Source organism: Poecilia latipinna, unplaced genomic scaffold (assembly GCF_001443285.1).
Source record: "Poecilia latipinna isolate Pla-1442-1.1 unplaced genomic scaffold, P_latipinna-1.0 Scaffold3954, whole genome shotgun sequence".
NCBI classification, from domain to species: domain Eukaryota; kingdom Metazoa; phylum Chordata; class Actinopteri; order Cyprinodontiformes; family Poeciliidae; genus Poecilia; species Poecilia latipinna.
Genome location: NW_015116570.1, coordinates 24,237 through 33,725, shown reverse-complemented (window position 1 = coordinate 33,725; position 9,489 = coordinate 24,237). Strand labels below are relative to the sequence as shown.

At 37.3% G+C, this 9,489-nt stretch overlaps 2 long non-coding RNA genes across 2 annotated transcripts in view; both read left to right on the top strand.

Moving 5' to 3' along the window:
• The first annotated feature begins 1,480 nt into the window (after positions 1-1,480).
• The window catches only part of LOC106941955 (uncharacterized), a 25,503-nt gene continuing 17,494 nt past the window's right edge, over positions 1,481-9,489 (top strand). Inside the window, exons 1-2 of the long non-coding RNA XR_001423500.1 lie at positions 1,481-1,621; positions 2,173-2,306. This is a non-coding gene — a long non-coding RNA (uncharacterized LOC106941955). The remainder of the gene's footprint in view (positions 1,622-2,172; positions 2,307-9,489) is intronic.
• LOC106941956 (uncharacterized) overlaps positions 9,112-9,489 on the top strand; it is a 3,627-nt gene continuing 3,249 nt past the window's right edge. Inside the window, exon 1 of the long non-coding RNA XR_001423501.1 lies at positions 9,112-9,475. This is a non-coding gene — a long non-coding RNA (uncharacterized LOC106941956). The remainder of the gene's footprint in view (positions 9,476-9,489) is intronic.

Below are 9,489 nucleotides of genomic sequence, written 5' to 3'. Positions count from 1 at the left end.
TCACTGCTCTCCTTATGCATTGCTATGGGCAGGCCCCAACTAAAATAACCATGAAGGGCTGAACTAAAGTGAACTAGATCATAGCTGATTAAATGAAAGAAGAAAAGAAAAACACAGAAATAAACCCAACCCAAGACCCAGAGACCTGACATAATGGTGGGATCCTTTCTTGCTCCTTTTGAGTCTGTTTGATTTGCTGTTTGCGTGTTTTACACTGGGTGGAGTTCATGTCGTTCAATTGTACATGGCAATTTTGTTTTATCATAGATACACACATCTAGATGTCGCCTGGATCCCCGAAGTTTACATTTATTTGAACAACATAGTCGGGTGCCACAGCTCCGGCCTGTGGGGAAAAATTGTAAGAATTGTAAATTGTAAATGAAGAAGCCACAGAGTAAAGATACCAGAAACTGGTGCTTCTTTCAGGTGTTGTAAGAAGGTGAACAATCTCTGAATAAAATTCCAGAGGTGAAAAGTTTTTCCTGCCACATTTGACCTTATTTGTTGTTGAGACTTCTGGTGCTCCAGGTGCCAAAATTAGGCTAAAGAAATTGGAAATAAAATAGAATAAAAACATAATTATGTATTATTTATTGTTTTTCATTTATATTTTATGAATTTTCTGAGGTAAAATATGAGTGAATGACTTTCAAATTAAGGATAATAGACTATGTCAGTTTCTGTAACCTATGTCTTATTAATTTTCTTGTGTCCTTTCTAAAAAACTTAAGATGTGTAAATGGTCTAATTAGAAACAATTCACACTTTGCTCTTAAAATATTCTTGATGCAAAGGTGTTTGAAAGAGATATTTTTTTATACGGTAAAATCCACAATCAGACCAGAAATAAAGCATGCATTACACAGATTTTCTCAATAATTAAGATTGTTCATTCAAGGGTAAACATCTACTAAAATACCTAGATACAGCATTCGGTAAGCAATCAGCTGCTTTCGCTATTAAACCACACCACAAAGTAATAAAATAGTGAATCCTTTAAGTAAATAGGCAAGGCAATTTGTAGCATGTTGTTTTACATAAAGTGTTTAGTTGCAATAATATACTAAATAACACAACTATATATATATATATATATATATATATATATATATATATATATATATATATATATATATATATATATAAAGCATCGCGACTTTGTAAGCAAAACTCAAGCAAAAAACAGCTTAGTTACTAGTTGAAAATCGCCAGTGATTTTACTTGTAGACAGATCTTCGCAATAGTAGACTGCCACCTTTTAACAAGAAAGCCTCCCGTACCAATATGGCGAATGCATTGACGCATTGCTCCAAGGCGACATCTATGTAGATGTGGCTGTTTTCTTTTTATCGTGTTACGTAAAATCTTACAGACCAGGAAGTATAGCAGTTTTGCAGATTGGATTGGAACCTATAGTAAAGTGGGTGGGACACTTGATTTTCGTTGGCTGGTATGTTTATTGTGACTTATGTTATTGGTTGTTAGCGTAAATGGGGTAGTTCTGTTCAGTGACAGTTTATAAGGTTCTGTACGAAACCTGGCCGCAGAACATATTTTTTAATCTCTCCTCATATGTGCTAATTTTCAACAGTCTAATAAGCAACAAGTATTACATTCGGTATGTTGTTTTTCCTTCCTATTTATGAGCAGAGCTTTATATGTTCTATTCGGCCAACTGACTGTAAACAACCGTGCATGACGGGTCTGAAGCGGTTAGCTAAGCAGCTAACAGCTTTATATCTCCTTTTAACATAACGTTAACAGGACGTCAACTCAGCTAACTATGTCATTAGAAACTATATTAATGTGTAATGTGCTGCATTTAACAATTTCATTCGTAGAACTGCTTAAAACAACGGTGCACACTGCATTAGCGGTTGTTGTTGTTATTATTATTATTATTATTATTATTATTATTATTATCATCACTATTATCATTATTACCTTTACAGATAGTAAGAGGACCTTGTAACAACAGCCAGGCGCAAAGTTCTAAAACCTGAAGCTCTAAACTCACACAGACCTGTGGCCTGTTTCCTAAAAGGATAGCAGCATGTTAGCAGTGTAACTCTCACATGCCAACACTTAGAGTAGCATTGTGTTAATCCTGGAAAGTCACGTTACTTGGCTTGTGACGGCTTATGTTCTTCCACTCTTTTTTTTTTGCAGTCAGATATTAAGTTTGAGGAAACGGCCTGTCTCAAACATGTCTTACGGAAAAGCAGAATTTCGCCCTGTCGCAAGAGACTTCAGCACTCTCATTCAGACATGCAGCTCAAACATCCAGAAGATCACACAAAGCAGTAAGCTTTTTTCTTTCCTTGGTCTTGCTGTAATGCACATGTGTCAAACTCAGGCCCGTGGGCCCGATCCGGCTCCCCATTGGCTGCGGCTCCCTAGATTCTAGTCTAAACATTAAATGTGCTTAAATACTATGTTATCAGTCAAAATCAATGCAGTTTTTATCTGCTTGCTCCTATCCCTGACATAGCTCTGTCCTGGAGGAACTGATCTATATCAATCAGGTCCTCTGGTTTCTTGAGAATTATCGTAGAAATTCACACAAACTAAAAATTGGGATTTTATTGCAGATTTTTCTCAAAAATTGTACTAAACAGCTCCTCAACCTTAATTGATGTCAGATTATAGTACATGATCCATACAGCGAGTAATATAAAGTCGCATTTACTGTCATAAATCAGCGCAAATATTTTCAGATAAGTACTACAAAGACTGATTTTTATAGCAAAAAAAGCACAAAAAGAATCAGGAAATCCTGAAGGAACTGAAAAGATGTTCAATATTATTTAATTTTAAAAATTCATTTATATTTTAACAGTTTGTGAATGGGTTTTATCAGTTCATTCTAGCACAACTGGCCCTTTAAGAGAGTCTTGATTTGGCCCAAAACAAAAATGAGTTTGACTCAATGTATTGAAAAACATTACTCATATGCTCAGTAAACTAATCATGAAAAGACATTAATTGGGAATTGGCACTATATAAACTAACTTAATTGAATAGAATTTTATTTTGTGTTGCTGTGCTATCTGTTATATGAAAAAAGAGCTCATAGCATCAAGATTATTGACGTAGTAGATTTTTTGAATGTCTGCTCAAGTGTACCCATCTCTTTTAAAATGGGAGGTAAAAATAAACTTTCATGGAGCCTGGCATAGGTCTCAATAGTAGACATGTTTTGAGGAAGCTCCAACTCAACTTCACCATTATTTCACCCTAAATAATCTTTAAGACATCTGCATAGCATATTTGTAATGTGCCATCATATTATGAACAAGGTGACGAACAGTGGCGGCTCCAGAATCTTTTTTCTGCAGGTGCTAAGGGGTGCTAAGCATTTTAGTGAGGGTGCTAAGACGGATCTTTTTTCCTTTTAGTGATGATTTGCGTTTACTTGACGCCATTCACTCACAAGCAGACAATTTCTGATCAAAAGGGAAGATATGTGATTGTAAGTAGGCTGCTAAATTCTGTAACTGTATATATTGACCTTGGTCAATATATACAGGCCTATATATTTACAGGCCTAATTTTGATGTTATCGTCTTTTTTCAAGACCTTTTTAATGTAGTGCCGGATTGGGTTGGCTCTAATATAATTATTGGATCGGACATAAACCTAACCCTGGACCTAGTCTTAGATAGACAACGCCTTCAGTTAAATTTATTCAAGAGTGGCGAGTCCCTTAAAAATCTTTTACAATCCCACAGTTTGGTTGACATTTGGAGACTGTTATACCCTACTGGGAGGGATTATTCATACTTTTCTGCAGTACATAAGTCCTACTCTAGGTTTGATTACTTCTTGTTGGATTCTTGGTTGCTAGCATCAGTATTAAGCCTCAAATACCACAATATTCACATGTCATATCATGCTCCTGTGTCGCTGAATCTTAAATTGGATTATAAAATGGGTTGGTGCAACTGGTGCTTAAATAGCACTCTGTTGAAAGATTAAAAAAAATTGCTCGTATATTTCTATTCAAATATTCAAAATTAAGTCATACCTGAGCTCTAATGACAAAGGGGATGTGGATGATTCAATGCTCTGGGAAGCAATGAAGGTGGTTATAAGGGAATGTATCATTTTTTTTCTAGGCAGCAAAAAGTCCAAGATGAGGTTGGATGAGATAGATGGCCTGCTGACTACTAGCTTAGATAACTCAAATTAAAGCAGTGTCCAGATACACTGAATAAAATAACAGCTCTACGATATAAATATAATTCAATTATGTCAAGAAACGTTTCTAAGTTACTGGTACAAGTCAAACAAAGACACTTTGAGTTAGGTGACAAACCCCATAAGCTATTAGCCCAGCAGCTTAAACAATCACATGTCTCTAGAGCCATACATCTTCTTTTAAAGGCTTTGTTGGCTCTAGTGGCCTTTCTTTGAAAGTAGTTCGACAGGAAAGAAGGCAATGAGAGAGGGGAAAGACATGCGGCACATGTCACCAGGCCGGGAATCGAACCTGCGAACACCGGCACAAGGACCAAGGCCTCAATACATGGGTCGTGCTTAGGCCTGTCGCGATAAACAATAAATCAATTAAGCGCACGATAAATCAAACCTATCGACCTCATTTTAATTATCGGCTTTATCGTTTCTTCCTGCGTTTTTTCTTTCTGTTGATGACACTGAATGAAAAAAGGCTCAACTCCGGTGCTCTCCAATGACCCTCCCTTCCTCATTTCCTTAGTGTAATGTCCAGCTCACACTACAGGAGTTGTCGGCTGACTGTCAGCCCATTTTCAAAACCTGAGAGACACAATAGCCGACAGAAATTCTAGGCATAATGGTTCCATCAGGTTTGTCGTGCCTTGTGGTGTCCACATGGGCACAAAATAATGGCAACAAGTCCAGTTAACTAATTTTAAAATCAGGCATTAATCAATGCTTTATTAGAATCTACCTGTGATGCATGTGGCTAGAGTCAGTGTAAAGTCCTGACTGAATGAAAATCATTATAACTATTTATGTCACGTTAACGAAGAACAGCTGAAAAGTTACCGGGTTTATCAACTGCGGTAGCAATTTGGCTCCAACTTCTCCCCTGGTCATTTCTATATTCTTTGCACGAAATGTTGAATAAATATTAATGTTGTTTCCACATATCATCTCCAATGTCTGCTGGACTTCGGGTTGCGCCGTGTCAGCTGTTTGGGATTCCCCTCCGTAATTTCCCCTCAGAAAGCAGGAGGAGAATCGGTGCTTTCTGATTGGCTACCTGTCACATTCAGCGTTAAGCTCCCAGTCGGGGAAAACCCCTGATTTAAATCGGAGCGGCCACGATGTACCGTAACTCACCATACACTGCAGGATGATCGGTTACGAAATCACCAGCGACAATCTTGGATCACCCAATGTTGTAAGATTATCGTAAGGGGAAAATAAGGGCAAAAAATCGTGTAGTGTGAACTATTGCATAAGGTAGTCGGATGTGCCCATCTTCTCTATTTAAATCTAGTAATTACTGAAGTGCAATATAGTATACAGACTTCATAATCTGCACTCTTTTGGTTGAATGCAGTATTTATTTCCACTTTGGCTTTATGTTGTTTAGTTTTTATTCAAGTACGTTTTTTGTTAATGGAGATTGAGAATCCATTTTATTTTTGTTTTTGGTTGTTTTGTTTATTTAGTTTATCAGTTCCAGTGTTATATGTTCTTTTGAAAATAAAGTGTATCTACCTATGGCAGGAAATCACATGCATTATTAGTCATTTCCATTAAATTAGTGTCAACTGGTCTTGAAACAATATTATCGTTTATCGCAATAATTTTTTAGTCAATTAATCGCTCAGCAAAATTTGTTATCGTGACAGGCCTAGTCGTGCTTTGCCCCTGCACCACCACAGCACCCAAGAGCCATACATCTTATTAAGCTTGAAGACGGGACTTTACTCACAGATCCAGATAAAGTCAACAAGTGGTTTGCAGACTTTTATGCTAATTTTTCAGTCATTGGAAAAATTGGACATTGAAATTATGGAAAGATGTTTTGAAAATTTGAATCTGCCAACACTACCATTAGGTTTGGTTGAAGCACTGGAAGCCAGCATAGCTTTACAGGAAATTGAATCTGTTACCTCTACCCTTCCCAACAACAAAGCACCTGGTCCTTCTTCAGTGTTGAGTTCTTCAAAAATATTTAGTCCCAAATTATCGCCTCTACTTTTGCATATGTTAAACCACTCTAAGCTAGCGTCAAGACTACCTCCCACTTTATACAGAGCCAATATTTGGCTCATTCCTAAACCTGGCCGAGATCCACAGGTTGTTTCATCCTATCGCCCAATTTCATTGTTGCCTTTAGAAACCAAAATCCTTGGGAAAATTTTAACCAATAGACTCAAAAAAGACATAGGTTTAATCATCCACCCAGATTGTTATTGGCAGAACTATCAGAATCTAGAAGCCAATAAAATTTTTAATAAAACTCCGGAGGTTGATTTTGACACTCCTATCTGTGAAAATCACTTCTTTGCACCAGGTCTCAGCGACGCCGTCTTCTGGATGTGGAGAATGAAGGGCATCGATGTGATAGGTGACCAACATATTAATGGAACTTTTTGCACCGTTATGTTCTGAATCTTCCCCCTGTCAAGTTGTTTCTGTTATCTGCAGGTCCGGGAGTGTGTTAAGAAAAATGTACCAAATTTTGGAGCTTTAACTAAGGGGCAGTGTTGTACTTTTATAAGATCTTTAATAGTATCCCTGTAGACACAACCGGAATGAAGATGGCATGTGACGATGAGTTAGGGCAGCAGCTACTTGATGAAGTGTGGGAGGAGGGTTTGAAAACTATACAAGACTGTTCAGTCAATGCCAGACGCAATCTTATAGTTCAAAACAATTCATAGACTCCACTACTCGAGGGAGAAGCTGAGCACTTTCTTTACAAGTGTGTCTCCAATTTGTAATTGTTGTCAGGCTGCTATTGATAATTTGACACACTCTTCTGGTCATGTGTTCAACTTCACTCATTTTGGAAGAACATTTTTAGCTTTTTTTCAACATATGTTGTTTGGAAAACAATGGGACCCAGAACTACTTATTGCCATTATTGGAACCTCCAGTGCTTTGCAATCAGCCACTAAAAGTGAGAAAATGGCTGTTTTGTTTGGCATGGTGATTACTAAAAGGTTGATTTTGAGATTTTGGAAGAAGGACTCTGTGTCCACATTTGATCTGTGCAAATACTCTGCATCTGGAAAGACTAAGATATTACAATGAATATAGAGTTGATCTGTTTGAGAAGATATGGAACCCTGCACTAAAATTTCTTCAATGAAAGACTTAAATGAAAGACTGAGGTTTGAATTAAGTGGTCTTAATTCAACCTCAGACTGATCCCCTGCCTAAAGGAACCTCAGACTGAAGAACTTTTGGACTCAAAGTCACTTAAACTAGCTCTTTTAAATACCAGATCTCTCTGTGCTAATGCTCTATTAATTAATGATTTCATCACTGAGCATAATATTGATGTTTTATTTCTGACAGAAACATGGTTGAATGACAATAATGAACCAATCGTGCTAATTGAATCAGCACCTCCTAACTACAATTTTTTAAGTGAAAATAGAAAACAAAAAAGGAGGAGGTGTGGCTTCAATATTTAAGAATACCATAAATTATAGTAAAATCTCTTTAGGTCATTTCACCTCTTTTGAGTATCTTGAAACTGAGATTAAAGGCCGCAAACGAACTTTGATACTAACTTTATACAAAACTCCAACTTACCTGGAAATTTTCTTTACTGACTTGAATGAGATTCTATCTCATATGCATTGATTATGATTGTTTAATAATTGTCAGTGATTTCAACATTCATGTTGACAAACCCCAAGACCGAGGGGCAAAAAAACTCTTTAATATATTAGAGAATTTTGGTCAAACACAACATGTCAAACAAGCAACACACACTCAAGGACACACACTGGATCTGGAACGTGCAAGGGAGTAAGGGTGTAAATATTTCCAAAGTCTCTGTAACTGATGTCGCCCTGTCGGATCACTTTGCTGTTATCTTTGAAAGCACTTACCCGTTAACCCACTTGGACAAACAGCTACTGTCACAAAATGTTCTTTCACAGAAAACACAGCAGAAACATTTCATCAAATCTACTCTTCTTCCTTGCCCTTAAGCTGTAATGATGTAGATAAGTTGGTAGATGATTTTCAGTCTAAACTTTCAGATATCATTGATTTTATTGCCCCCATTAAAGTGAAGGTTGTGTCTGGTAGGAAGAAATTTCCATGGAGAAATGGACAAACAGTTCAATCTGCAAGACAACTCTGCCGTAGGGCCGAATGAAAATGGCGTAAAACTCAACTTCATGTTTATTATGAAATCTATAAAGAAAGACTACATAACTATCACTCAACATTAAAACGTGCAAGGGAGTCTTTCTTTGCAGATGTCATAAACAAAAACATTAACAATGCTCAAGCTTTAACAGTTGACAGGCTCACAAACCCTCCTATGATGTTACCACCTGAATTTCAATCTAATGCAGCCTGCAACAGGTTTTCCAGCTTCTTTTCAGAGAAAATAAAAAAAATCAGAGGATTAATCTGCACATCCACCCTAAAGCTAGTACCTATTCTGTGCCCAAACAAAACAAATACAGGAAAAATGACCCAATTTCAACTGCTTAATTATAAAACTTTAGAAGAAATTATAAGTCAATTAAGCTCAAGTTCCTGCTGTCTGGATGTCCTACCCACACATTTCTTTAAGAAAGTTTTGCCTGTCGTTGCTAATGATCTGATCCAAATAGTAACTCATCGCTCTCTTCAGGTGATGTCCCTCAGGCTTTGAAAACAGCAGTTATCAAACCACTGATAAAAAAGAACAATCTAGACAGAAATACAGGCCAATCTCCAACCTCCCATTCATCAGCAAAGTTATTGAAAAAGCAGTTTTTAAACAATTAACTAACTTCCTACCAATAATGAATCGCTTTGACTCCTTCCAGTCTGGTTTTCGTGCTCACCACAGCACGGAGACGGCCCTTGTAAAAGTGTTCAATGATATCCATATAAATACAGACTCTGGGAGAACCACAGTGCTGATTCCGTTGGACCTCAGTGCAGCTTTTGACTCTGTCGACCATGACACATTACTGAATCGACTTGAGAGTTGGGTCGGACTCTCCGGTCCAGTGCTCAATTGGTTTGAATCTTACATAAACAACAGGGATTTCATTGTTTCAATTGGAAACTTCTTATCAAAGAGGACAGAGGTCACATGTGGGGTACCCCAAGGTTCACTCCTAGGACCCCTCTTATTTGAATAAGAGGGGCATATAAGTATTGATACTTATATGCTCCCACTAGCTCAGGTTATAACATGAAATAAGATCAGCTACCATAACTATGCAGATGATACACAGCTCTACATCACGATGTCACCTGGTGACTCTGAACCCCTCCAATCACTGAATAGGTGCTTAGAACAGA